We start from the raw sequence: 24,993 nt of genomic DNA, 5'->3' as shown, positions 1-24,993 counted from the left end.
GAGTAGTAACTTATCAATTTCAAGAAGCTCAAATCATTTTTCCCATTGATTTAGGAGGGAAACCAAGGTGACTCATTTAAAAAGCTAAAGAAAAATCTTTACATAAATTCTGTGCAAACTGTGGTGACTGATCCCAGACTCCTAAATAGGAGTAAAAAAAAAAGGCCACAAATGAATGATTAAAATGTCATTGCTCTCATTTTTAAAATACACTGAAATTTTAAAAAATAACAAACTCTCAAATCTGACTTTCAGATTTAAATAGTATTAACTATACCCCATGCCTCCTGACTTCCTGAATGTGTTTTCTTCATTTTTCTACATTCAACATAAAAAATCCAATGCAGAGTCTGTAAAGTTCAGAGGAAAATAAAGTGTGACTCAAGAAGAAAATACTCCATTAAGGAATGGCTAAACTCTAAAGGCAATAGACAGACATTCCTAAACAAGAAATAATATTCCTGTGTCCTTCTTCAGAAAACAAAGGAGAGAGAGAAATCTTTTTATCAAAACCCAGACAATTGATGATCAATAAAATACATAAGTCAGGAGGAGAAAACCTATGACAATATGATACAGTGAATCTACAATCAGGATTAATACAACTCAGAGGAAAAATGTTAACATTTCTATCTAATGGCAATACACAGATCTTATTAAAATGAAAATGTTATCAACATTCAAGCATGAGGATAGGGTAGGTGGGAATCAACATTCCAGGAATAATTTGTTTATCTTTCACAGCAAGGGAAAAATAATACTTTGTAAATTTGAAACATGGTGTTTAAAAAAAAAAAAAGACTACAATGTATAAATATGTTCTATAATCTTTTCAATTTGCCTTGGAGGAATATCCAAGTAATCTATTAAAATGAAGAAAAATTTATTTGACATTCAACAGCTTGATTTCACTTGTGTTGTTTCTTTCTCACAAATTAAAGCAAAACTAAATTTGATGGCTTTATATAAAACACAGTTTCTATAGTACGTAATTTTCATTTGAGTATCTGCCTGTCTAGTTCTCTCAGTGTTTCCAATTTGCATAGATGTAGTGTCTGAAAATACATTCAAAGTTGGGTTAATGATAATTATTTCTCAATAGAGGATTTTGAAGTAATTGTTTACTATTTGCATTTTCTGCATTGTTTTAATTCTTAAAATTGGAAATAAATAATCATTATAAAATTGGGGAATCACTACTCTTAAAACAAAATATTCATTCTCATCAAAGGTCCATTGAGGATCCAAGAAAAGTCCGAATATTCTTTTACTTTTTTTCTTACTTTACTTTACTTTTTTATATTTCCCCCCCATCTTGTTTTCTCTTTACCAAAAGGAAAACAAAAACAAACAAACAAACAAAAAACACAAAAAACAGAGGAAGAAGAAAGGAAGGAGGGGGATTGAGAGAGGGAGGGAGGGAGAGAGAAAAGAAGGCGGGAGAAGGAGAAAGGAGGGAGGTAGGGAAGAGGGAAGAGAAAAAAAGAGGGACAGAGGGAAAGGAAAGAAAAAAAAGGGGAAAGAAACCTCTACTAGTACTAAAACCATCCTGATAGTAATTTAGAGTAGTAACTCATCTTTCTTTATCTCATTTAATATTTTGTAAAACATTTGCTTTTGGATGAGCTTTCATACTTCCTACACAAACACACACACACACACACACACACGCCCCCCGCCACACACAGAGTGCAATAAGGTACATTAATTCATTATAATTTGATGGAAATACCCCATGTAATTTATTTAACTCAAGCAGAGTAATACATAATAAATTCAAAGTAATTTATTACTTTGTACTACTCTGATATAAATTTCTAATACTCTGTTCTAAGGAATTAGGGAACACACTTAATCAGGTATGACATAAGCACATTCTGATATTTTATTTTAATATATTATATTTATGTTTCAAGTTTTTATTTAAATTCTAGTTAGTTAACATATATTGTAGAAATTGGGACTGTGACACAGAGCAACTGAATGACACATTTTATGTCACATAGGACAACCACCCAAATGACAGGTGGAAAAAAATGAACTGAGAACATGTGTAGCATCTGGATTTTACCTTATATAAATTCAAATTTTTATCTCAACAGATTATTAGAAAAAATGTTATTTTAAAAATTAAGTTTGTAAAATATGCAATGACAGGATATAAAATTGTAGAATGCTAAGTGCAATAAGTCAGAGAAGTACAAATACCATAGGATTTCACTCATATGTGGCATTTAAGAAACAAAACAGGTGAACATTAGGTAAGGGGAAAGAAAAGAGAGGGAGGCAAACCATAAGGGACTCTTAACTACAGTGAGCAAAAACAAATTGAGGGCTGTTGGAGGGGAGGTGGGTGGGAGGAAGGGCTAGATGGGTGATGGTGATGGGTTCTACGGAGGGCACTTGTGATGAATATTGGGTGTTTGGTATCTTCTCTCATACTTCTAGTCTCTTTTGAATATGTTTTTATTTACCTTGGTCTGCTCATTAGGGTGCTCAGATCTAGAAGATAAGTCCAAGCATTTCTCATTTGACCTCCTGAGGAAGCAGGCATGGGGCAGGTTCTAAAGTGAGGAGCTAGAGGAAGCCTTCCTGTCCATTGATCTCAGGGGCCTGTGGCCAAAGGGGTAAGAAGTACTGATTTCCTTAATCATTCAGCCATTTCAAGTCCTCCCCCAAACTGAGGAGAATGGAGACAACTCTTAGGAGCTGTTGTTAAGCATTCTTCATAGAGGTCACAGGGACCTGGGATCAAGCACTTCCCTGAAACCAACATTTTAAATTAGGAACATACTGACTTCCAGATGCTAGCCCAGCCCACTGGGAGAAGAGCTCTGTTTCCTGCTAGAGCTTGAGCAGCACCTAAGATTTCGTGGTAATCATAAATCAAGAGGTGGTCATAATAGCATAGGCATTCTACAAGAAAATAAATATAGTTCTGTGATACCATTTTAATGGTGCTTATAAACAAAATGTATATTAAATACAAAGTTAACAGAATATAATAGCATTTTAATGTATTATATAAATGAACAAAAATTTCTTTAATCATATCTAAATTATTTTTAGCTTTCTGAAAGAAAAAAATGTTTATTTGAATAAAACAAAATTCTCTATGTTAGCAATAATGACACGGTTTCTATAATAAAAATTATACCAATCAAAATTATATGTGGATAATTCCTTCTATATATGGAAAAAATTATTTAGACCATGGTGTACAGAGACCATGCTTGGTCCTCTTCTCAGCTCATCATCTGTATCTCCTCCTGCTCATCATTAGATGCTTTTGTTTACCTCATACTATACTTCTCTTGCTGTGCAGATTTGCTTCTCCATTTGTTTTTATGATTCATTGACCTCAACCGCCTTTCCTCCCACCCCCCCCACCCCCCCCACCCCCCCCACCCCCCCCCCCCGCCTTTGGGTTAAAGTACATCTCTGAGCTTACAGGAGAGTTTACTTTTCATCCTGAAAGGGCAGGGCCATGAGTTGTGTCTAGCTATTCCTTTGTGTGACTGGGATATTTATAGAAGAATAGAAAGTATGTACAATAAAAATGATAGAAGAACAAAAATAAGCTTTAAAGGTTTACCAAAAGAGGAGCAGCATCCTTTCCTGGAACAGCTGCTCTTCCTGTCCTTGTCCCTCAAGCACATCTTTTATTCCCAGAATATCACCCTGTCCTCATTCTACCAACTTTCCTTATCATCTGTAAATCCTTCAAATATGCATTTCAAACCAATCTACCCAACACACCTTCTCCATGGCCACACCTCTATACATCCAGCTTCTAGAGGACTGCTCAGCTGCTCAGTCTATTTGGAAGGTAATGACATACATTTTGTCCTAATCACAAAGGTATGAAGCCTCAGGAAACCAAAAGCTAAAGAAGACAACAGTACAGGAAGTACTGGAAATCCCACAGGACATTTCAGATTCAAGACTTCCTCAGAACTTCCCAAGCCCTGCTCCTGGACTTGCCCAGGCCACTTCAAGTTCAGTCAATTGGCTCTTACGTAGTCTGTATTGTCCATGGGTTTCTTCTGTTTCTCTTTCTCTTCACCATTGCCCTGATTTCTGTTTCCTCTCTCTTACACATTTATTTTTCATAGACTGCATTCTTCCTGCTGACAGAGACTTTTTTTTTTTTTTAATCTAAGAAGAGCTACCTTTAGTCAGTATAGAATTCCCCCTTCCCAGCAGTGCTCACATCCCAGAGTGGTTAAGAGCAGAGAGAGGGGGACCTGGATATTGTGGGCTTGACTCTCCAAACTGCCATTATCTTTTTCCTAGGAAGATGTTGCTGCGGCTGAGGTCGAAGAGGTTGCTGCCTGTGTTCTCCTCAAGGACACCAACAGCAAGACAGAAGAAAGAGAAATTAAGGAGTCAATCCCATTTACATTATCTTTTTGTATTCACCAAGTTACCTAAATACTCTGTTTTTCAGCTTCCTCGTATTTAAAGAAGTGATAACAAAGATACTTCTCAGTATGTTTTTGAGCATTAAGTAAACCACACATATTCACATGTGGACTAGTTCCCAGCAAATGACAGTGTCAAGTGCTATCATTATTACCACTAAGAAGGCATATACCTGAAAACAACCCTTCCCTTTCTAGGATCACCTATGTCTTTGAAACGAAATAAAACAAACAACAGAGAAATTCTCAATTTTATGAACATAACCCAACGTCAGGAATCAGAAAGGAAAAAACAAAGTAGTCATAATTTAAAAGCACCTGTTAAAGGTTTTACCACAGGAGCCAAGTGAAAACCAAAAATTCTAGGACAATCAATCCACCACATATGGGAACTGTCTTCAAACACCAGCTTTGTTGTGCAAAGACTATTTTCTCCTAAATGCTCAGGTATTTGATACATAGCTTTTGGATTGCAATGTAATTTGTCTTGTTCCCAATCATCTCTGCAAATATTATCATTTTTCTATTTCTGCAGTAAAAGAAAAGCTTTGAAAACTACTTGCTTCATTTGTGGTATAATAATAGCTCTCACATAAATAAACAAGTTACTTTTATTTCATTATTTTTTGAGTAGTTATTTTTATTCTCACAAGTTTAGACTCTATCTTGGTAATGTGTCATGGGCAAATAAAAATGTTTTTTGCAATCTAAAAATGAAAAATAACATTTTTTCTGAGTCTGGCTGTGTTTATTGGCAAAGGAGAGTTACAACAAAATGCTTTGGCAAGATTTTGTCAATCCATGCTGCTAGAATATGTCACACTGGAGAACAATAGCAGCATGCAGGAAAAAAAAAAACCCATGAATTAAATAATTTTTCTTCTAAATAGGTTTGAGAGTAAGACATTTTGCCAAATATTTTAATTGCACCCTGAAATTAAAACACAAATCCAAATTCCAAATCCCATAAGCACTTCTCCATATTTGTATAAACTGTGTTGCATTGCATTGAAGTTTCTTATTATAGGAGATATTTAACCTCATACAGTTTGCCACAACTGGACAGCTGGGCCTGAAACAGAGCATCATCAACTTGGTAACATTTTGCAACACAGTAAATGTTTTTTTTAATTAATGAGAGCTATAGTGGATCAGGCAGATGCTGAGACCTATTTGCTCCACAGACATATTTCTAGAACTATGCATCATTAGTCAACTCTACCTGTTTGGATACTCAAATACCACACATGAGCATGATTTGTGAACCTGCATCCCCCCAATCCATCCAGCATATGCTAATTGACTAGCTCAATGAAATCATTATTCCCTACTTCAAGGTTAATAAAGAAAGAGAAAGGATTGACATTAACTGATTAACGTGAAGTTCTAAAGAGATATACATGGTTTGAAACACGTGTGTATGTATATGGTTGTAGGTTTCATATGAGAAAATATTATGTAAGAAGAGTTTTTCATAGATCTCTAAGTCAAGTACAGAGCTATATAGGAATATCTATATATTTTTCTATTTATGTAGATAGATCTGACATATACTAGCTTTAATGGCATTTTGGATAAAAACTGCAGTACTGTTCGACAAACTCATTAGTGCATATTTTTCATAGGAGTAATACATTAACTAGTTTGTGGTATGTAAATGAACAATACTTTTAGAAAACTAAGATGAGTGGGGTGCCTGGGTGGCTCAGTGGGTTAAAGCCTCTGTCTTCGGCTCAGGTCATGATCCCAGGACCCTGGGATCGAGCCCCACATCGGGCTCTCTGCTCAGCGGGGAGCCTGCTTCCCCTTCTCTCTCTCTGCCTGCCTCTCTGCTACTTGTGATCTCTATCTGATAAATAAATAAAATCTTAAAAAAAAAAAAAGAACTGGCCAAGACCAATAACTATCTTTGTCAAATTATTCAATGTATGTTACCTGGAGAAACTGTTGTCTGTAAAAAAATACTTCAATAAGTATACTTAAAAATAAATTAAAAAAAATTAAAAAGTACTTCAATAAGTATACTTCAATTCAATTCTTTTTTTGATTTTTAAAAATTTTTATTTTATTGTGGTACCTCATTCATGCTGGTTTTTCTCATTTTAGAATATTGAATCATATCATCAACTCTCCTAATTAGGGCATTTTGAACTTTACCATATATATGTGAGGGTTTCAATTAAAACCATTTATGCTATAATGAATTTTTTATGTGATAGTATTTTTGTCTATCTGCATTTTAAAATAGGTATTTGAGATCTTTTTGTTATGAACACATGATATAGTCTTTTATACAAAAAGCACTGACGAATGAATGGGTCAGCTTTGTGGATTAAGTTCTTCTGGCAAACAGCATAAAACCCGTTGAAAGCAATGTCAGGTGGGAGTAAGTGGGAGACTGGGATTGATCTGGAAATCATTTCAGTAAATTGTCTTTTAAACAGGATTCAAAAGGTTCACTAGCACAAGGCTCCTGGTTAAATTGGAATAATTAGAAAACCATACATATTTCCAATTGGGAATAATGATCAAGTTTTGCCTATTACAGGTATTTAGGAAATAATCAAATTTAATAGTGGTAAAATAATTATTTAGTACTTAGTAATTGTTAGTCACTACTCTTTTCATTATTTATTTTAGTGAGAAAGAGAGAGCATGAATGAGAGGGACAGAAAGGGAGGGAAAGAGAATCTCAAACAGACTCTGTACTGAGTGCACAGTCCTACATGGGTCTTGATCTCATGACCCTGACATCAAGACTCTGAAATCACGACCTGAGCTGAAACCAAGAGGCTTAATCCACTGTGCCACCCAGGTGCCCCACCACTACTCTGTTTGTAAAGGTATCAACATTTGCAATTCTGTAAAATAGATCTAATTGTATTTCCCATTTTACGGTCGAAAACTATGAGGAACAGAGAGGTTAGGCAATTTGGCCAAGGCTCAATGGTTACTTACTAGGGGAATGGGGATTTGGACCCTATCAGTTCAGCTGCCAGTTCTCAGTCACTTGGCCTCACTGCTCCTTGCACTGTAGAGAAACAATCAAGGATTTTGATCCAATGACTCTTAATTATCAGCAGAGCAGAACAGTTCAGAAATACTTTTCTTAACTAAATTTTAGTTTGCATAATATACAAGTGAATATATCATCATTAGTATCAGAAAGGATAAGAAAGCTTGAATGTAATGAGCTATATGAAGAGCTATTTGTAAAGTATTTGTTTTGTTATAATTATTTTTAATAACAAAAAAGAAGGAAAGGATATCTCACCATCCCCTTAGGGCATGAGTGCACATCCCCATGCACCTGCATAAGCATGCGTGTGCTATACACACACACACACACACACACACACACACACACACACTGCTCTATGGGAAACTTGCTATTTAAACAATTCATCCTATTTTCTTACTTAAATTTTCTTTTAGCCTTCCTCCATGGCATTCAATATTGTTATTCAAAAAAGTCAGTGGCTACTTAATTCTCCATAAGTACTATTTATTTAAACATCATCATCTTGTAGAAAATTTTACAGTGATTAAAAACATTGTAAATGTTTTTACATTTACATTGTAAATAAATCTTTGTCCATATTTCTTATGGAGTCCTTAAAATATATTTCTAGATGAAAACTTACTACAGAAAGTGATATAAGAGGAGGAGTCAAGATGGCGGAGAAGTAGCAGGCTGAGACTGCTTCAGCTAGCCGGAGATCAGCTAGATAGCTTATCTAAAGATTGCAAACACCTGAAAATCCATCGGCAGATCGAAGAGAAGAACAGCAGCAATTCTGGAAACAGAAAAACAACCACTTTCTGAAAGGTAGGACCGGCGGAGAAGTGAATCCAAAGCGACGGGAAGATAGACCCCGGGGGGAGGGGCCGGCTCCCGGCAAGCGGCGGAGCAACGGTGCACAAAATCAGGACTTTTAAAAGTCTGTTCCGCTGAGGGACATCGCTCCAGAGGCTAAACCGGGGCGAAGCCCACGTGGGTTCAGCGTGGCCTCAGGTCTCGCAGGGTCACAGAAGGATCAGGGGTGTCTGAGTGTCGCAGACCTTGCGGGTATTGGAACGGGAAAGCCGGCTACAGAGACAGAGCCGACAGTAAGCTGACAGCTCGGTGTTACCTTGAACTGGTCGCAGGCTCGGAGAGCTCGGAGCGCGGCCTGAGATCAGGCAGACGGGAGTAACTGGGCGCTGTTTTCTGAGGGCGCACTGAGGAGTGCGGCCCTGGGCTCTCGGCTCCTCCGGGCTGGAGACCAGGAGGCCGCCATTTGTATTCCCGTCCTCCAGAACTCTACGGAAAGCGCTCAGGTAACAAAAGCTCCTGAAAGCAAACCCGAGCGGATTACTCACCCCGGCCCCGGGTAAGGGCGGTGTAATTCCGCCTGGGGCAAAGACACTTGAGAATCACTACAACAGGCCCCTCCCCCAGAAGATCAACAAGAAATCCAGCCGAGACCAAGTTCACCTACCAAGGAGTGCGGTTTCAATACCAAGGAGAGCAGCAGAATTCCAGAGGAGGAGAAAGCCAAGCACGGAACTCATGGCTTTTTCCCTGTGATTTTTTTTTAGTCTTGCAGTTAATTTAATTTTTTTCTTTTTCATTTTTTTTTTTTTTCTCGCCTTCGGGTAAAATTTTTTTTTTTTAACTGTTACCTTTTTCTTTTTTAACGATTTTTTACTAGTTTATCTAATATATATATTTTTTCTTTTTTACATTTTTCTTAGGTGTTTTCCTTTTTTTTTTTTAATTCTTTTCTTTTCTTATTTCTTTTTCTTTTTTTTTTTCTTTTTTCTTTTTTTTTCTTTCTTCCTTTTTGAACCTCTTTTTATCCCCTTTCTCCCCCCTCACGATTTTGGATCCCTTCTAATTTGGTTAAAGCATTTTTTCCTGGGGTTGTTGCCACCCTTTTAGTATTTTACTTGCCCCTTCATATACTCTTATCTGGACAAAATGACAAGACGGAAAAATTCAACACAAAAAAAAGAACAAGAGGCAGTACCGAAGGCTAGGGACCTAATCAATACAGACATATGTCAGATCTAGAGTTCAGAATGACAATTCTCAAGGTTCTAGCCGGGCTCGAAAAAGGCATGGAAGATATTAGAGAAACCCTCTCGAGCGATATAAAAGCCCTTTCTGGAGAAATAAAAGAACTAAAATCTAACCAAGTTGAAATCAAAAAAGCTATTAATGAAGTGCAATCAAAAATGGAGGCTCTCACTGCTAGGATAAATGAGGCAGAAGAAAGAATTAGTGATATAGAAGACCAAATGACAGAGAATAAAGAAGCTGAGCAAAAGAGGGACAAACAGCTACTGGACCATGAGGGGAGAATTCGAGAGATAAGTGACACCATAAGACGAAACAACATTAGAATAATTGGGATTCCAGAAGAAGAAGAAAGAGAGAGGGGAGCAGAAGGTATACTGGAGAGAATTATTGGGGAGAATTTCCCCAATATGGCAAAGGGAACGAGCATCAAAATTCAGGAGGTTCAGAGAACGCCCCTCAAAATCAATAGGAATAGGCCCACACCCCGTCACCTAATAGTAAAATTTACAAGTCTCAGCGACAAAGAGAAAATCCTGAAAGCAGCCCGGGAAAAGAAGTCTGTAACATACAATGGTAAAAATATTAGATTGGCAGCTGACTTATCCACAGAGACCTGGCAGGCCAGAAAGAGCTGGCATGATATTTTCAGAGCACTAAACGAGAAAAACATGCAGCCAAGAATACTATATCCAGCTAGGCTATCATTGAAAATAGAAGGAGAGATTAAAAGCTTCCAGGACAAACAAAAACTGAAAGAATTTGCAAATACCAAACCAGCTCTACAGGAAATATTGAAAGGGGTCCTCTAAGCAAAGAGAGAGCCTACAAGTGGTAGATCAGAAAGGAACAGAGACCATATACAGTAACAGTCAACTTACAGGCAATACAATGGCACTAAATTCATATCTCTCAATAGTTACCCTGAATGTTAATGGGCTAAATGCCCCTGTCAAAAGACACAGGGTATCAGAATGGATAAAAAAACAAAACCCATCTATATGTTGCCTCCAAGAAACTCATTTTAAGCCCGAAGACACCTCCAGATTTAAAGTGAGGGGGTGGAAAAGAATTTACCATGCTAATGGACATCAGAAGAAAGCAGGAGTGGCAATCCTTATATCAGATCAATTAGATTTTAAGCCAAAGACTATAATAAGAGATGAGGAAGGACACTATATCATACTCAAAGGGTCTGTCCAACAAGAAGATTTAACAATTTTAAATATCTATGCCCCCAACGTGGGAGCAGCCAACTATATAAACCAATTAATAACAAAATCAAAGAAACACATCAACAATAATACAATAATAGTAGGGGATTTTAACACTCCCCTCACTGAAATGGACAGATCATCCAAGCAAAAGATCAGCAAGGAAATAAAGGCCTTAAACGACACACTGGACCAGATGGACATCACAGATATATTCAGAATATTTCATCCCAAAGCAACAGAATACACATTCTTCTCTAGTGCACATGGAACATTCTCCAGAATAGATCACATCCTCGGTCCTAAATCAGGACTCAACTGGTATCAAAAGATTGGGATCATTCCCTGCATATTTTCAGACCACAATGCTCTAAAGCTAGAACTCAACCACAAAAGGAAGTTTGGAAAGAACCCAAATACATGGAGACTAAACAGCATCCTTCTAAAGAATGAATGGGTCAACCGGGAAATTAAAGAAGAATTGAAAAAAATCATGGAAACAAATGATAATGAAAATACAACGGTTCAAAATCTGTGGGACACAACAAAGGCAGTCCTGAGAGGAAAATATATAGCGGTACAAGCCTTTCTCAAGAAACAAGAAAGGTCTCAGGTACACAACCTAACCCTACACCTAAAGGAGCTGGAGAAAGAACAAGAAAGAAACCCTAAGCCCAGCAGGAGAAGAGAAATCATAAAGATCAGAGCAGAAATCAATGAAATAGAAACCAAAAAAACAATAGAATAAATCAATGAAACTAGGAGCTGGTTCTTTGAAAGAATTAATAAAATTGATAAACCCCTGGCCCGACTTATCAAAAAGAAAAGAGAAAGGACCCAAATAAATAAAATCATGAATGAAAGAGGAGAGATCACAACTAACACCAAAGAAATACAAACTATTATAAGAACATACTATGAGCAACTCTACGCCAATAAATTTGACAATCTGGAAGAAATGGATGCATTCCTAGAAACATATAAACTACCACAACTGAACCAGGAAGAAATAGAAAGCCTGAACAGACCCGTAACCAGTAAGGAGATTGAAACAGTCATCAAAAATCTCCAAACAAACAAAAGCCCAGGGCCAGACGGCTTCCCGGGGGAATTCTACCAAACATTTAAAGAAGAACTAATTCCTATTCTCCTGAAACTGTTCCAAAATATAGAAATGGAAGGAAAACTTCCAAACTCATTTTATGAGGCCAACATCACCTTGATCCTAAAACCAGACAAGGATCCCACCAGAAAAGAGAGCTATAGACCGATATCCTTGATGAACACAGATGCGAAAATACTCAACAAAATACTAGCCAATAGGATTCAACAGTACATTAAAAAGATTATTCACCACGACCAAGTGGGATTTATCCCAGGGCTGCAAGGTTGGTTCAACATCCGCAAATCAGTCAGTGTGATACAACACATCAATAAAAGAAAGAACAAGAACCATATGATACTCTCAATAGATGCTGAAAAAGCATTTGACAAAGTACAGCATCCCTTCCTGATCAAAACTCTTCAAAGTGTAGGGATAGAGGGCACATACCTCAATATCATCAAAGCCATCTATGAAAAACCCACCGCAAATATCATTCTCAATGGAGAAAAACTGAAAGCTTTTCCGCTAAGGTCAGGAACACGGCAGGGATGTCCATTATCACCACTGCTATTCAACATAGTACTAGAGGTCCTAGCCTCAGCAATCAGACAACAAAAGGAAATTAAAGGCATCCAAATCGGCAAAGAAGAAGTCAAATTATCACTCTTCGCAGATGATATGATACTCTATGTGGAAAACCCAAAAGACTCCACTCCAAAACTGCTAGAACTTATACAGGAATTCAGTAAAGTGTCAGGATATAAAATCAATGCACAGAAATCAGTTGCATTTCTCTACACCACCAGCAAGACAGAAGAAAGAGAAATTAAGGAGTCAATCCCATTTACAATTGCACCCAAAACCATAAGATACCTAGGAATAAACCTAACCAAAGAGACACAGAATCTATACTCAGCAAACTATAAAGTACTCATGAAAGAAATTGAGGAAGACACAAAGAAATGGAGAAATGTTCCATGCTCCTGGATTGGAAGAATAAATATTGTGAAAATGTCTATGCTACTTAAAGCAATCTACACATTTAATGCAATTCCTATCAAAGTACCATCCATCTTTTTCAAAGAAATGGAACAAATAATGCTAAAATTTATATGGAACCAGAAAAGACCTCGAATAGCCAAAGGGATATTGAAAAAGAAAGCCAACGTTGGTGGCATCACAATTCCGGACTTCAAGCTCTATTACAAAGCTGTCGTCATCAAGACAGCATGGTACTGGCACAAAAACAGACACATAGATCAATGGAACAGAATAGAGAGCCCAGAAATAGACCCTCAACTCTATGGTCAACTAATCTTCGACAAAGCAGGAAAGAATGTCCAATGGCAAAAAGACAGCCTCTTCAATAAATGGTGCTGGGAAAATTGGACAGCCACATGCAGAAAAATGAAATTGGACCATTTCCTTACACCACACACAAAAATAGACTCAAAATGGATGAAGGACCTCAATGTGCGAAAGGAATCCATCAAAATCCTTGAGGAGAACATAGGCAGCAACCTCTTTGACCTCAACCGCAGCAACATCTTCCTAGGAACAACGCAAAAGGCAAGGGAAGCAAGGGCAAAAATGAACTATTGGGATTTCATCAAGATCAAAAGCTTTTGCACAGCAAAGGAAACAGCTAACAAAATCAAAAGACAACTGACAGAATGGGAGAAGATATTTGCAAATGACATATCAGATAAAGGACTAGTGTCCAGAATCTATAAAGAACTTAGCAAATTCAACACCCAAAGAACAAATAATCCAATCAAGAAATGGGCAGAGGACATGAACAGACATTTCTGCAAAGAAGACATCCAGATGGCCAACAGACACATGAAAAAGTGCTCCATATCACTCGGCATCAGGGAAATACAAATCAAAACCACAATGAGATACCACCTCACACCAGTCAGAATGGCTAAAATAAACAAGTCAGGAAATGACAGATGCTGGCGAGGATGCGGAGAAAGGGGAACCCTCCTACACTGTTGGTGGGAATGCAAGCTGGTGCAGCCACTCTGGAAAACAGCATGGAGGTTCCTCAAAATGTTGAAAATAGAACTGCCCTATGACCCAGCAATTGCACTATTGGGTATTTACCCTAAGGATACAAACGTAGTGATCCAAAGGGGCACATGCACCCGAATGTTTATAGCAGCAATGTCCACAATAGCCAAACTATGGAAAGAACCTAGATGTCCATCAACAGATGAATGGATCAAGAAGATGTGGTATATATACACAATGGAATACTATGCAGCCATCAAAAGAAATGAAATCTTGCCATTTGCGACAACATGGATGGAACTAGAGCGTATCATGCTTAGCGAAATAAGTCAAGCAGAGAAAGACAACTATCATATGATCTCCCTGATATGAGGAAGTGGTGATGCAACATGGGGGCTTAAGTGGGTAGGAGAAGAATAAATGAAACAAGATGGGATTGGGAGGGAGACAAACCATAAGTGACTTTTAATCTCACAAAACAAACTGAGGGTTGCTGGGGGGAGGGGGTTTGGGAGAAGGGGATGGGATTATGGACATTGGGGAGTGTATGTGCTTTGGTGAGTGCTGTGAAGTGTGTAAACCTGGTGATTCACAGACCTGTACCCCTGGGGATAGAGTATTATGCCTCCATCAGAAAGGATGAATACCCAACTTTTGTAGCAACATGGACGGGACTGGAAGAGATTATGCTGAGTGAAATAAGTCAAGCAGAGAGAGTCAATTATCATATGGATTCACTTATTTGTGGAGCATAACAAATAGCATGGAGGACATGGGGACTTAGAGTGGAGAAGGGAGTTGGGGGAAATTGGAAGGGGAGGTGAACTATGAGAGACTATGGACTCTGAAAAACAATCTGAGGGTTTTGAAGGGACGGGGGGTGGGAGGTTGGGGTACCAGGTGGTGGGTATTATAGAGGGCACGGATTGCATGGAGCACGGGGTGTGGTGCAAAAATAATGAATACTGTTATGCTGGAAATAAAAAAAAAAAAATTAAAAAAAAAAAAAAAGAAAGTGATATAAAATTGTGTGTGATCTTTGGTATGTATCATAAAATTGCCTCCAAAAAAGGACGCATAAATTTACACAAGTGTATGAAAGCTCCTATCACCACTAATAATATGTTTCAAAAATGTTTTGCTAATTTAGAAGGCCAAAAAAATCCAATCAATGTTTTAATTCACTTTTCCTTCATTCCTACTGAGGGCGAACATATTTTCCCATGTCCTTAGCTACTCGTTTTCTGTAAGAATCAATTTGCACCCTTTTATTTGTAATGCCAAATTGATTTGAACTTTTCAAAATGCCAGTGTTAACTTTTTGTTTCAGGTACTGTATTTTTTTTCCTGTGGGTTGTTTTTGCATTTTATTTATAATTAGAATACCTTTTATCATAAAAGTAATAAATTTACCTTGTAGAATTTGTCAAGTATCACCAGGTCATATAAGGATAAAAATGAAAGTACCTTTTTCAAACCAGTATCATTTTAGTCTATCCATACACAGATTCTTTCTTTGTTCTTTTCACCACTCCTTTTGACTACACTCTGCCTTATCTAACTCACCTCTGCCCTCACGTCACATCTCTCTCCTCCTGTCTCTTCCTTTTTAAACTTACCTCTCTCTCTCCCTCACTGCCTTCCTCTCCCCAGATCCGCTCCCTCTCTCCTCTCTTTTTGGGAGAACATCTATATATTCACAAGCACATAGAAAATGAGATCATTGGTGCTTAAACACTAATTAACTCTTCCACCACCCTCTTTCTCCCCCACTTAACAATGGGCATTGTTTAATGTCAAGATATATCACCTAATTTACTTTAGAAGTTGAGTGGTATATCACGGAATAGAAGTATCATAAACTTTGTAGCCAGTCTCATAATTATGGACACTTGAACTGTTTCTATCTTATAGCTTTTATAAACCAATGCTTTTATAATTTTGCTAAAAATGAATTATCAAACATATATCTTTGTGTGTTTCCATTATTATTTTGTCCTGATTCTTAGGTAGAAAATTAAAGTTTTATGTAGCAAAGTTTGATTTCACAGATATTTGTTAAAATCGATACTTGGAAATCCTTGTACCTAAATTTTTGTACATTTGCTGAAGCATATTATAAATTTTGAGGTGCAAAAGTCTTAAAATTTATACAGTTAAATTTTTCTTTCATTTGTGATTATTTTATAAGAACAAAAAATTTTCTTTATAGCTTGGTCTTAGAACATTTATTTTAATGAAAATAAAATTTTAAAATATAGATGAAAATAAGCCTTTAGTAAGAGAAAAAGGTCAATTACTGCCCATTTTCCTCAATGATATTTTGAAAAAAGCTAAAATTGATTCAAAACCACAGTTCATCCAATTTAAACACTGGATGTTTAATTCAGCATTAAAATAGAAAAACTATTTATATATTTTTATTCTTTTTTTAAGCGATTTTGAAACTTCTTTCAGATGGAAATAAAATGTTCAGTTTTGGAAATTAAAAAAACGCATACAGGGGGGCACCTGGGTGGCTCAGTGGGTTAAGCTACTGCCTTCGGCTCGGGTCATGATCTCAGGGTCCTGGGATTGAGTCCCGCATCGGGCTCTCTGCTCAGCAGGGGGCCTGCTTTCCTTCCTCTCTCTCTGCCTGCCTCTCTGCCTACTTGTAATCTCTCTCTTTCTGTCAAATAAATAAATAAATAATCTTAAAAAAAAACCACACATACAAAGAAAAATATTAATTTCACCCTTAATCATGGCACTCAGGTAATCTTGCTGGCATCTGTTTATCTCCTTCCAGATATCTTCTTTACACATACAAACATATGCAAATAAACTATCCACATACACACATTATACGTATATAATTTATCGCATACACCAACATTATACTATACTTATTATATTGCATTTTGAGGGTCTTACTCTTTTTTTAAAAAAAAATATATTTAAGATCATTAAAATATTTAATACAAAAGTCAAGGTATTGTTTTGGGTCATCAATTGAAAAAATTGTCTGTTTAGTCTAAGCACAAAATGTTCAAAACCTCCCTGTTGCTATTTTTGTGTGTTCGCTAACTGCATTCAAATTCCTGAAAATGAGAAAGTTCACTTAGGTTCTCCAATCTGAGCACTGGGACTATGACAGTGACATGACTTAAGCTACTTGGACTTCAAAATATTGAAAATGGGGTTAAATTTTATAAGACAACTGATATTATTATGATGTCACATAATATTAAGCCCCAAAACATATTTACATCCGAATGAGGAAATACTGTAAAAGCAGAGAAGACATATGTTTAAGACAAATGAAAATAACCAAGAGAACTGATCATCAGGTTGTTGTGATGTATTTTATTTATATGAGCAAAGAAATCCTGATTTTGTAGGTCTAAAGAATCTGTCTCTTCAAAGACTACAGCTGGCAGAGGTGTGAAAAGTATCAGCATGATATCTGTTCTGTAACTTAAAAATTCCAAATGATTCTGGAAAATAGAAAACTAAAAAGCCTCATCCCAATGACACTGGCCATTGGAGTTAGACTCAAGGTGATAGGAAAAGTGCAGGGGAACCTAGAATAGTTGAAGTAGGAAGACCTTCAGTGTCACTAAAGGAAGAGTGAAATTCAGCAAAGCCAAGAACACACATATTTGAAATATCACAATTCAAGAGATAGCAAAGCACATCTATGAATACCGCATTCTCTACAAAGCTCTTCTTCAACATAGCAACAAAGACATTGACAGTCAAACATTCAGGAAGACAACCATATAATTTTTATCAATTGTTGGATTTAAGCTAAGCACTGAGAAGTACATCATATAATCCTGAATGACACACGGTGGCATCTCATGACAGGTTAAAAGTCACCATATGCAAATCAATTATCATTTATCATCTTAGAGGCAGAATCCAAAGAATCCTGTAAAATTTGAAGCTAGCAATGAATGGGAATGATGAACAAGCAAGAAAAAAGTATTGATGGTATCAGTAAGTAGTGATATTAATGAAGCTAAGCCAATTTTGCTTTAAGAGTCCTGGGGAAATTAAGTTATGAGTTTGCAGTAGGAAACCTATGGTGAAGATCAAAACAGAACTAAGGAGGGTAATAGGCAAACAATTTTGATATTTTGAACTCTGGAGCAGAATGAGATCTGGAGTGTCTCACGGGTATGGTAGCTTATCCATATGATTTTTAAAGACGAAGAGGCTTGCATGGTACATGGTGATTCTACACGGGGTTCTTTAATTCTAATCTCCTTCAGCTCTGCGTGTGGTCTGGGAAAGGGCTAGGAGGAAAGCTGCTCTTTAACTGAAAATTTCCTGAAGCCTCAGGAACAATATGTGATGTGAGGTGTATCAAAGAGGACACTTATGTGAAGCACTTACTTAAAACTGACTGAAGCTAAAATAATTTGTGATGATATATTATTCTGTTATCAAGTCGTTCACCATGATAATTTGTTTTCAATTAGTATTTTAGAGTGTTTTTGAGGGTGGTTTACTTTGATTTCAAACAGAAGAACAAGTACGCCATGTTTTCTAATTACCCTATGAGATACTAAATCATGTTAAAAATTACATATAATGTACATTAATGTGTTTTTTAAGAGAATTTATTTATTTATTTGACAGAGATCATAAGCAGACACATAGGCAGGCAGAGAGAGAGGGAGAAGCAGGCTCCCGCTGAGCAGAGAGCCTGTTGTGGGGCTCGATCCCAGGACCCTGAGATCATGACCTGACCTGAAGGCAGAGCCTTAACCCACTGAGCCACCCAGGCACCCCGAACATTAATGTTTAAAACAGATGAACATTTTAGTAATCTTAATTTATATTTCATCTACTGTATGTTCCATTTTATGTATATATGATGAAAACAAAGTCAACAGTCAAGAAAAAAAAGAGTTTTTAATTTCTGTTTCACTTTGAGGTTTGGAAATATAACATAGAAACCATTCTAGCATAAAAAACAATATATAAATATTCTGTATCATTGTTGAGATTGACTTTTGAAACCATGGCTAATATACTATACTTTCCTTACCATTTCATTCTAAATGTATTGGGTAGTATAGAAATGCTTCCTTTCTGGGTTATTTTCATTTCTCATCACTTGGGTATTTATATTACATTTGATTTGATTTCCCTTCTCTCTGCTAAATAAACTAATGCTTCTTCTAGTACTGTTCTGGATTCAGAACTTAATTAAATTTTTTTTTTAAATCTTAATCATCATGGTTTGCTTAAGAGTATCTTTTGGGGGTACCTGGTGGTTCAATCAGTAGAGCACAGAACTCTTAATCTTGAGGTCATGAGTTCAAGTTTCATGTAGAGTGCAGAGATCACTTAAATAAGTAAAACTTTAAAAAAAAAAGTGCATCTTCTAAATTTGGGTTATTTACCTAATAGGTCTTTCCCTTCTTCCCTTGGGTTGATGAACTTTTCCTCCGTGAATAAATTCTGAGGACTGTCAAATTACAAACTACCTTCTAAGTCCTTCTTTTTACTATGTAAGGATGTCATGGTCACCAGGTTTTGTTTTTTGAAATTGCTACCATGTGAAAGTAAATCATATGGAAAATAAAACGAGTGTGTGTGTGTGTGTGTGTGTGTGTAGTCACAAATCTTAATGTTGATCCAGTAATCATAATTCTTGGAAATTATCCTATGAGAAGTTTTCAAAATATGTATATGATATTCATTATAGCATTATTTACAATAGTGGAAATGGGAAGTAACACATAACATAAATAAGTCAGGCACTTAGCCCAATATGGGAAATTGATTAAGTAGTTTTTGGTTATTTATTTAAAATAATATTATGAAGTTTCCTGTTTCTGTTAAAATCGTGAAATGACAAGGGCACTGGATTCTCACCATTATTAAACATGAAAATTATAGAGACAAACATAGGATAATAGAATTAATACTCTAATCCATCACAGTAGCTCAAGCGGTCTGTTAACCATTCCACTGGTTTCTCCTTAGCCCAGCGAAATCCCTTCATGTTCGGCAGGCTCGATTCTCTACCCACCCACATCCCAAGATTCAGCATATGCCTGAAGGAAGAGATGAGCCACTGCTCTCTGGTTTTCTGGAAAATTCTGATACTTCTCTGGAATTTAATTTAGTTTTCTTTTTTTAATCTCCAGCTCTTTGTTGACTTTAAAAACATATGACTTTTAATGTATCCAGTTCTTATCCAATTTTTACAACACAAATAATTCTTTGGGAATTCTATATTCTAATAGGAAGGAAAGTATCTGGAGACAAAAGATCTCATTCATTATAGTAGTGATAACTGCTGATGTTTTCTGAATACTGCTATGTGTCCAGTTCTATAATAATCACTTTATACACAGTAGCCAATTAATGCTTAAAATCAGGTAGTTCTCCCCGCTTAAATGAAGAAATGAGACAATAGAGCTTAGTAACTGCATAAATATCACGCATCTAGAAAGCTGTGCCACAACTGAGTTTGAACCCAGACAGAATTTCCTCCAAAGATGATACATGATATTTATTTTGCCCAATATAGACAACATATAATTCAGTATTATCAGCCTGGAACCTATCAAAAATCTTATGGACAGAATCAACAGAGGCCTAGGGAGTTAGAGCTGTTGCCAGTATTCATATAGACATACCTAAGATGGAAGAACCATCTGCCTTAAGCTATTGAAGATGCTGAAAGCATTCTTAGTGTGCTGACCAGCATTATATTCATGGAATCAGAAAATGGCAAAAATCACCCTTACATGCTACATTCTTTTTTTTTTTTTTTAAAGATTTTTATTTATTTATTTGACAGAGAGAGAGATCACAAATAGGCAGAGAGACAGACAGAGAGAGAGATGAGGAGAAGCAGGCTCCCTGCTGAGCAGAGAGCCCAATGCGGGACTCGATCCCAGGCCCCTGGGATCATGACCTGAGCCGAAGGCAGAGGCTTAACCCACTGAGCCACCCAGGCGCCCCTACATGCTACATTCTTTCAGCCCCTGCAGCTAGAAAGGATAGGGATAGGCACGGGTATACAAAAGCTATTGAAAATTAACAATTGATTTTAGGCATTCTATAGATGATTGTTAATTTGGGAGCATTAATTAGGTATACTGATTTGCATTTTAGAGATAGGTATGAGAAGAGTAGGAAAAAAAAAATTCCACTAGACCTGAAGAGTGTTGCAGCAATTGAGAAACAGATAAAAGTCTGATAAAATTGCAGAAGATACAAGCATCTCTTTGGGTAAAAAGGATCTAATCCAAACAACAGTGTTGTCAGCACGTGAAACAATGTAATAATATGAATAAGAGGCATTGTTTAAAAAAAAAAAAAGTATCCCAAGAGGAATAAAAGTCCTAAAAAGTCCTAAAAGGAAAATAGAAGTTAAAATATTTTTTGCTGAGGGGTTCCTGGGTGTCTCAATTGGTTAAGCATCTGCCTTCAGCTCAGGTCATGGTCCTGGGCTCTTGGGACTGAGCCCCCCCACAAGCTGCCCTCTCAGCCAAGAGCCTGCTTCTCCCTCTCCTTCTGCCCCTCTCCCCCACTCTTGCTCTCTCTCTCTTGCTTTCTTCCTCAAATAAATAAGTAAAATCTTAAGAAAAATAAAATATCTTTCTCTGAATCAATACTTTACAGTGGGAGAATGATAATTCTTTAAATTGACATTCAGATTTTCAAACTAAAATGTAGATCTTTATCTATCTGGCATTCATTTTATCTTCTCTGAGCCAAAACTCATAAAGATAAATGAAGCATATGTTAGAGATGGAAATGATCATTTTGGCAATGTCTACGACATCCTGAAGCTCCAGGAAAACTATGTTTTAGTTGTCTTTCTCACGTTGGCATAAATTCTCAAGGGTGGCAAGGGGATATTCCTTCAACAGTTGAAGAAGTTTCCCTTTAATCTAAAATAATTTCCACATTCTTAGCTTTCTGTATGCTGATTTAAATGCCATTACAATTTAAAATTCTTGTTTCTTGTCATAAGCCAACTCCAAGTCAAGTCTTTTAAAATTTTCTGTTAATGTTTAATTAGTTGCTATGATGGAACAATATATAAACATTAGACATTAAAAATTATACTTAAGATTAGACGAATTCACCAGGATGTCACTAAATTCTCCATTATTCATTTTTATATTCCTCTATCTCCATTTCAGTCATCCTAAAATCTTTCCAGATGTGTCCCCACATTCCTGTCAGTCGATACACATCAGGTGTATTTAATCAACTCTTGGAGTGAGTAAACTATTCCTTAATTAGTAAGGACTGTACTACTCCCTTATCATCAAAATATGCTATAAAGAGAGTCTAGTTACTGGTCTGGAGGCAAAGATTAAAGGTGGTGCCATATCTTGTGGAAGGCAAGCATCAGTCTGGGAGCTTCTGGTCTCAGGTGAGGTTCTAGTGGACTGTAAGCCAGGGGTGCTCATTTCACCTGCATAGAGGAAGAAACCGTACCTTGTGGCTGCAAAGTCTGGGAGAAACGGGTTTAAAGATCTTCGGATTTTTTCTATCAAAATATCTATATTCCAAGTCATATTTTTTCTCCATTTGGGGCCCAGAATTTGATCCAGAAGCCTGACAGAGGCCTGCCTTGGTCTCTGAGAAAGCTGTGCTCCCCTTACAACTGTAACCAGCCAGAATTTCACCAGACACCCCTGTATCTGCAAAAATAAAGTCCCCTTCATACACTGCCATGGGAATTTTCCAGTTTTCCGAGGATCTGTGAATTAACAGCTGCCTAGCATGGGGCTGCCATTCTCTTTCCTTCCCTTCTCATTTCCCTTCTCTCTTTCTCTTTCTTGGCTTCTAAGGCTGCTAACCAAAGCCAGACAATACCACAATCCTTAAAAATACTATTGCCACATAATGTTTAAATGCCACGACCATTACAGAAGCCAGTTTCAAACTTCACCACAGAGAACTCCCATCTACTACAAGCAATTCTTAGTAACATGTTTCACAACCTGGTTGAGACTTTTGATACCGCCCCAAGTCAGGGATGGTCACGCTCCCATTATATCAGCAACAGAGTCTTTATCACCAACAACAAAAGATCCAGATCCAGAATCCCATATGGGGCCTGTGCTTCCTGTGGCCCTTCTCCCCACTCTCTGAACCCCCTCAGGCTCTCCCCCAAAAGGTAAAATTTTAAGTCAGTGGTGACTAAAACTGTGACTTGAAAGAAGGAAAGCAAAATCACAGTGTGTTATGGAGTGGGTTCTCATGGGGTGGGGGTGGGACCTGATGGCACGAAGGACAATGTTAAGAGAATGTAGACTGCACCCAGAATATTCTAAGCCTGAGACTCCAAAAAAGGATATTTTCCCACTAGCTCTCATATCTCACTCATCAAATCTTACTCTTCATAATTTCAGGTTTGTGAATGTGTCAAAGTTAGATGATGGATTTCCATTATTATCACAGCAGCAAAAGCCCAGAAAGTCTCCCGAAGGAGGATGGAGTCCTGCTGAAGTGACATGATGTCAGTTCCCACCTGCAGAAACCTGACTGCTGCCATTGGTGGCCAAAGCAAGCAAGCAAGCAAACAAAACAAAACATACACAAACTGCTCAGGAGTCCTGAGGCGGCGGAACGGGAGGTACATATTTTCTGTTCCATGACTCTGCTAAGAGATTTAGGGACTGAATTGTAATAACCTCACCTGCTTTGTCATCTATAACCTTAACCCTTTTCATTTTCAATTAATTGTTATGCAGCAGCATCAATTCCCTCTATGAGTTTGTAACCAGATTCCTCAGACCTGCTAACGGCAGGAAACTGACATACCCTATGGGATCAGAAAACTGTGACTCCTTTAGAAGATCCAGACCCTCCACAGCCCTTTCAAATTTCAGCGTTGCAGCATTTTTCTTACTGTGGCCACTTCCTCACTCGCCAGTTTTGACCCTGAGTGTAGTTTCTCTCCATGGCCTTGGATTTCATCTTGCGTCCTGGAATCACCTCATTTACTCACAAACTAGGGCCCACAGAGGATTTTCTCATGACTTTGGGTATGTCTAATCTAACCGACGGCATCAACCTACAGTTATAGGACACAGAAGTAAATGCTCTCAGAGGCAAAGGCACAAACACCTCAAGTCTAATTTTCAGGCAACTGGAGTTTTTTCCCCGTTAATGGTATTATTTTTTACAGTCTCTCAGCTTTCCTTTGGTTATCCCCTGACAATTCAGTGTTTGTGTCATTTCTAGGAATTCATGCTCGGGAGTGGCCACCTTAAAACTGTAAATCCTACACCTGAAACTACTATTACATGGTATGTTAACTAACCAGAATTTAAATAAGAACTTGGGGAAAAAGATATTCATTTTAAGTCATACTGACCACTCACCTCCATTTTCCTAATAATGATAATTAACCTGTTACTCCTGCTTCCTTAATTAAAAAATAAACAAACACCTCCTATTTTCTAGGTACTCTATCAAGTGCTAGGATTAATAATATGTTATCCCCATCTCTTCCTTGGAGGATATTATTATTGCATTAGAAGAAAAACATTATTCAAAATGAAGTCATAATGTGGAAAAGAATATAGAGTGTGATGTTACTAGGCTTAAAAAATGTCAAATTCTACAATTAGCCTGGCATGTAATGATTTAAAAATCTATTTGAGCATTTTTTTAAAATGAAGAATAGTCATTCACAAAAACAAAATCATTTGTACAGTATTTTAAGGAAACAGATGGAAGAAAAACTATTTCTTTATACCAAGTGTCTGGTATTGTTCTGGATGTTTGTCGTACACTATAATACTTCATTTTTACAAAAGAATATCAAACTGTCAAAAGAAGTATATTATGCATCCTGTCTTATAGATGAGGAAACAGAAATTGATATCAGATAGCCAAATTATTTTAGGCCACACAACTACGACGTGGCATCTCAGATTTTTCTTTTTACAATTAAATAATTACAAAACAATATGCTAGTTTTCTGATTTTTTACTTTTTACGGTCAATTATTAGAAATCTTAATTACAATTATATTCTACAACTATTTTTACTACTCCCATCAGTACGTTTTGGTTTACTTCTCTTGTTCTCTATCATTGTCATTGATTCTATTATTATTACTATTACTACCTCTATGAACACTCCCACGACCACAAAATAAGCAACCTCAGCTATGTATTGAGGACTTTATGAATT

Source organism: Mustela erminea, chromosome 12, assembly GCF_009829155.1.
Source record: "Mustela erminea isolate mMusErm1 chromosome 12, mMusErm1.Pri, whole genome shotgun sequence".
Taxonomy (NCBI): domain Eukaryota; kingdom Metazoa; phylum Chordata; class Mammalia; order Carnivora; family Mustelidae; genus Mustela; species Mustela erminea.
Note: the sequence above shows the minus strand (reverse complement) of the source record.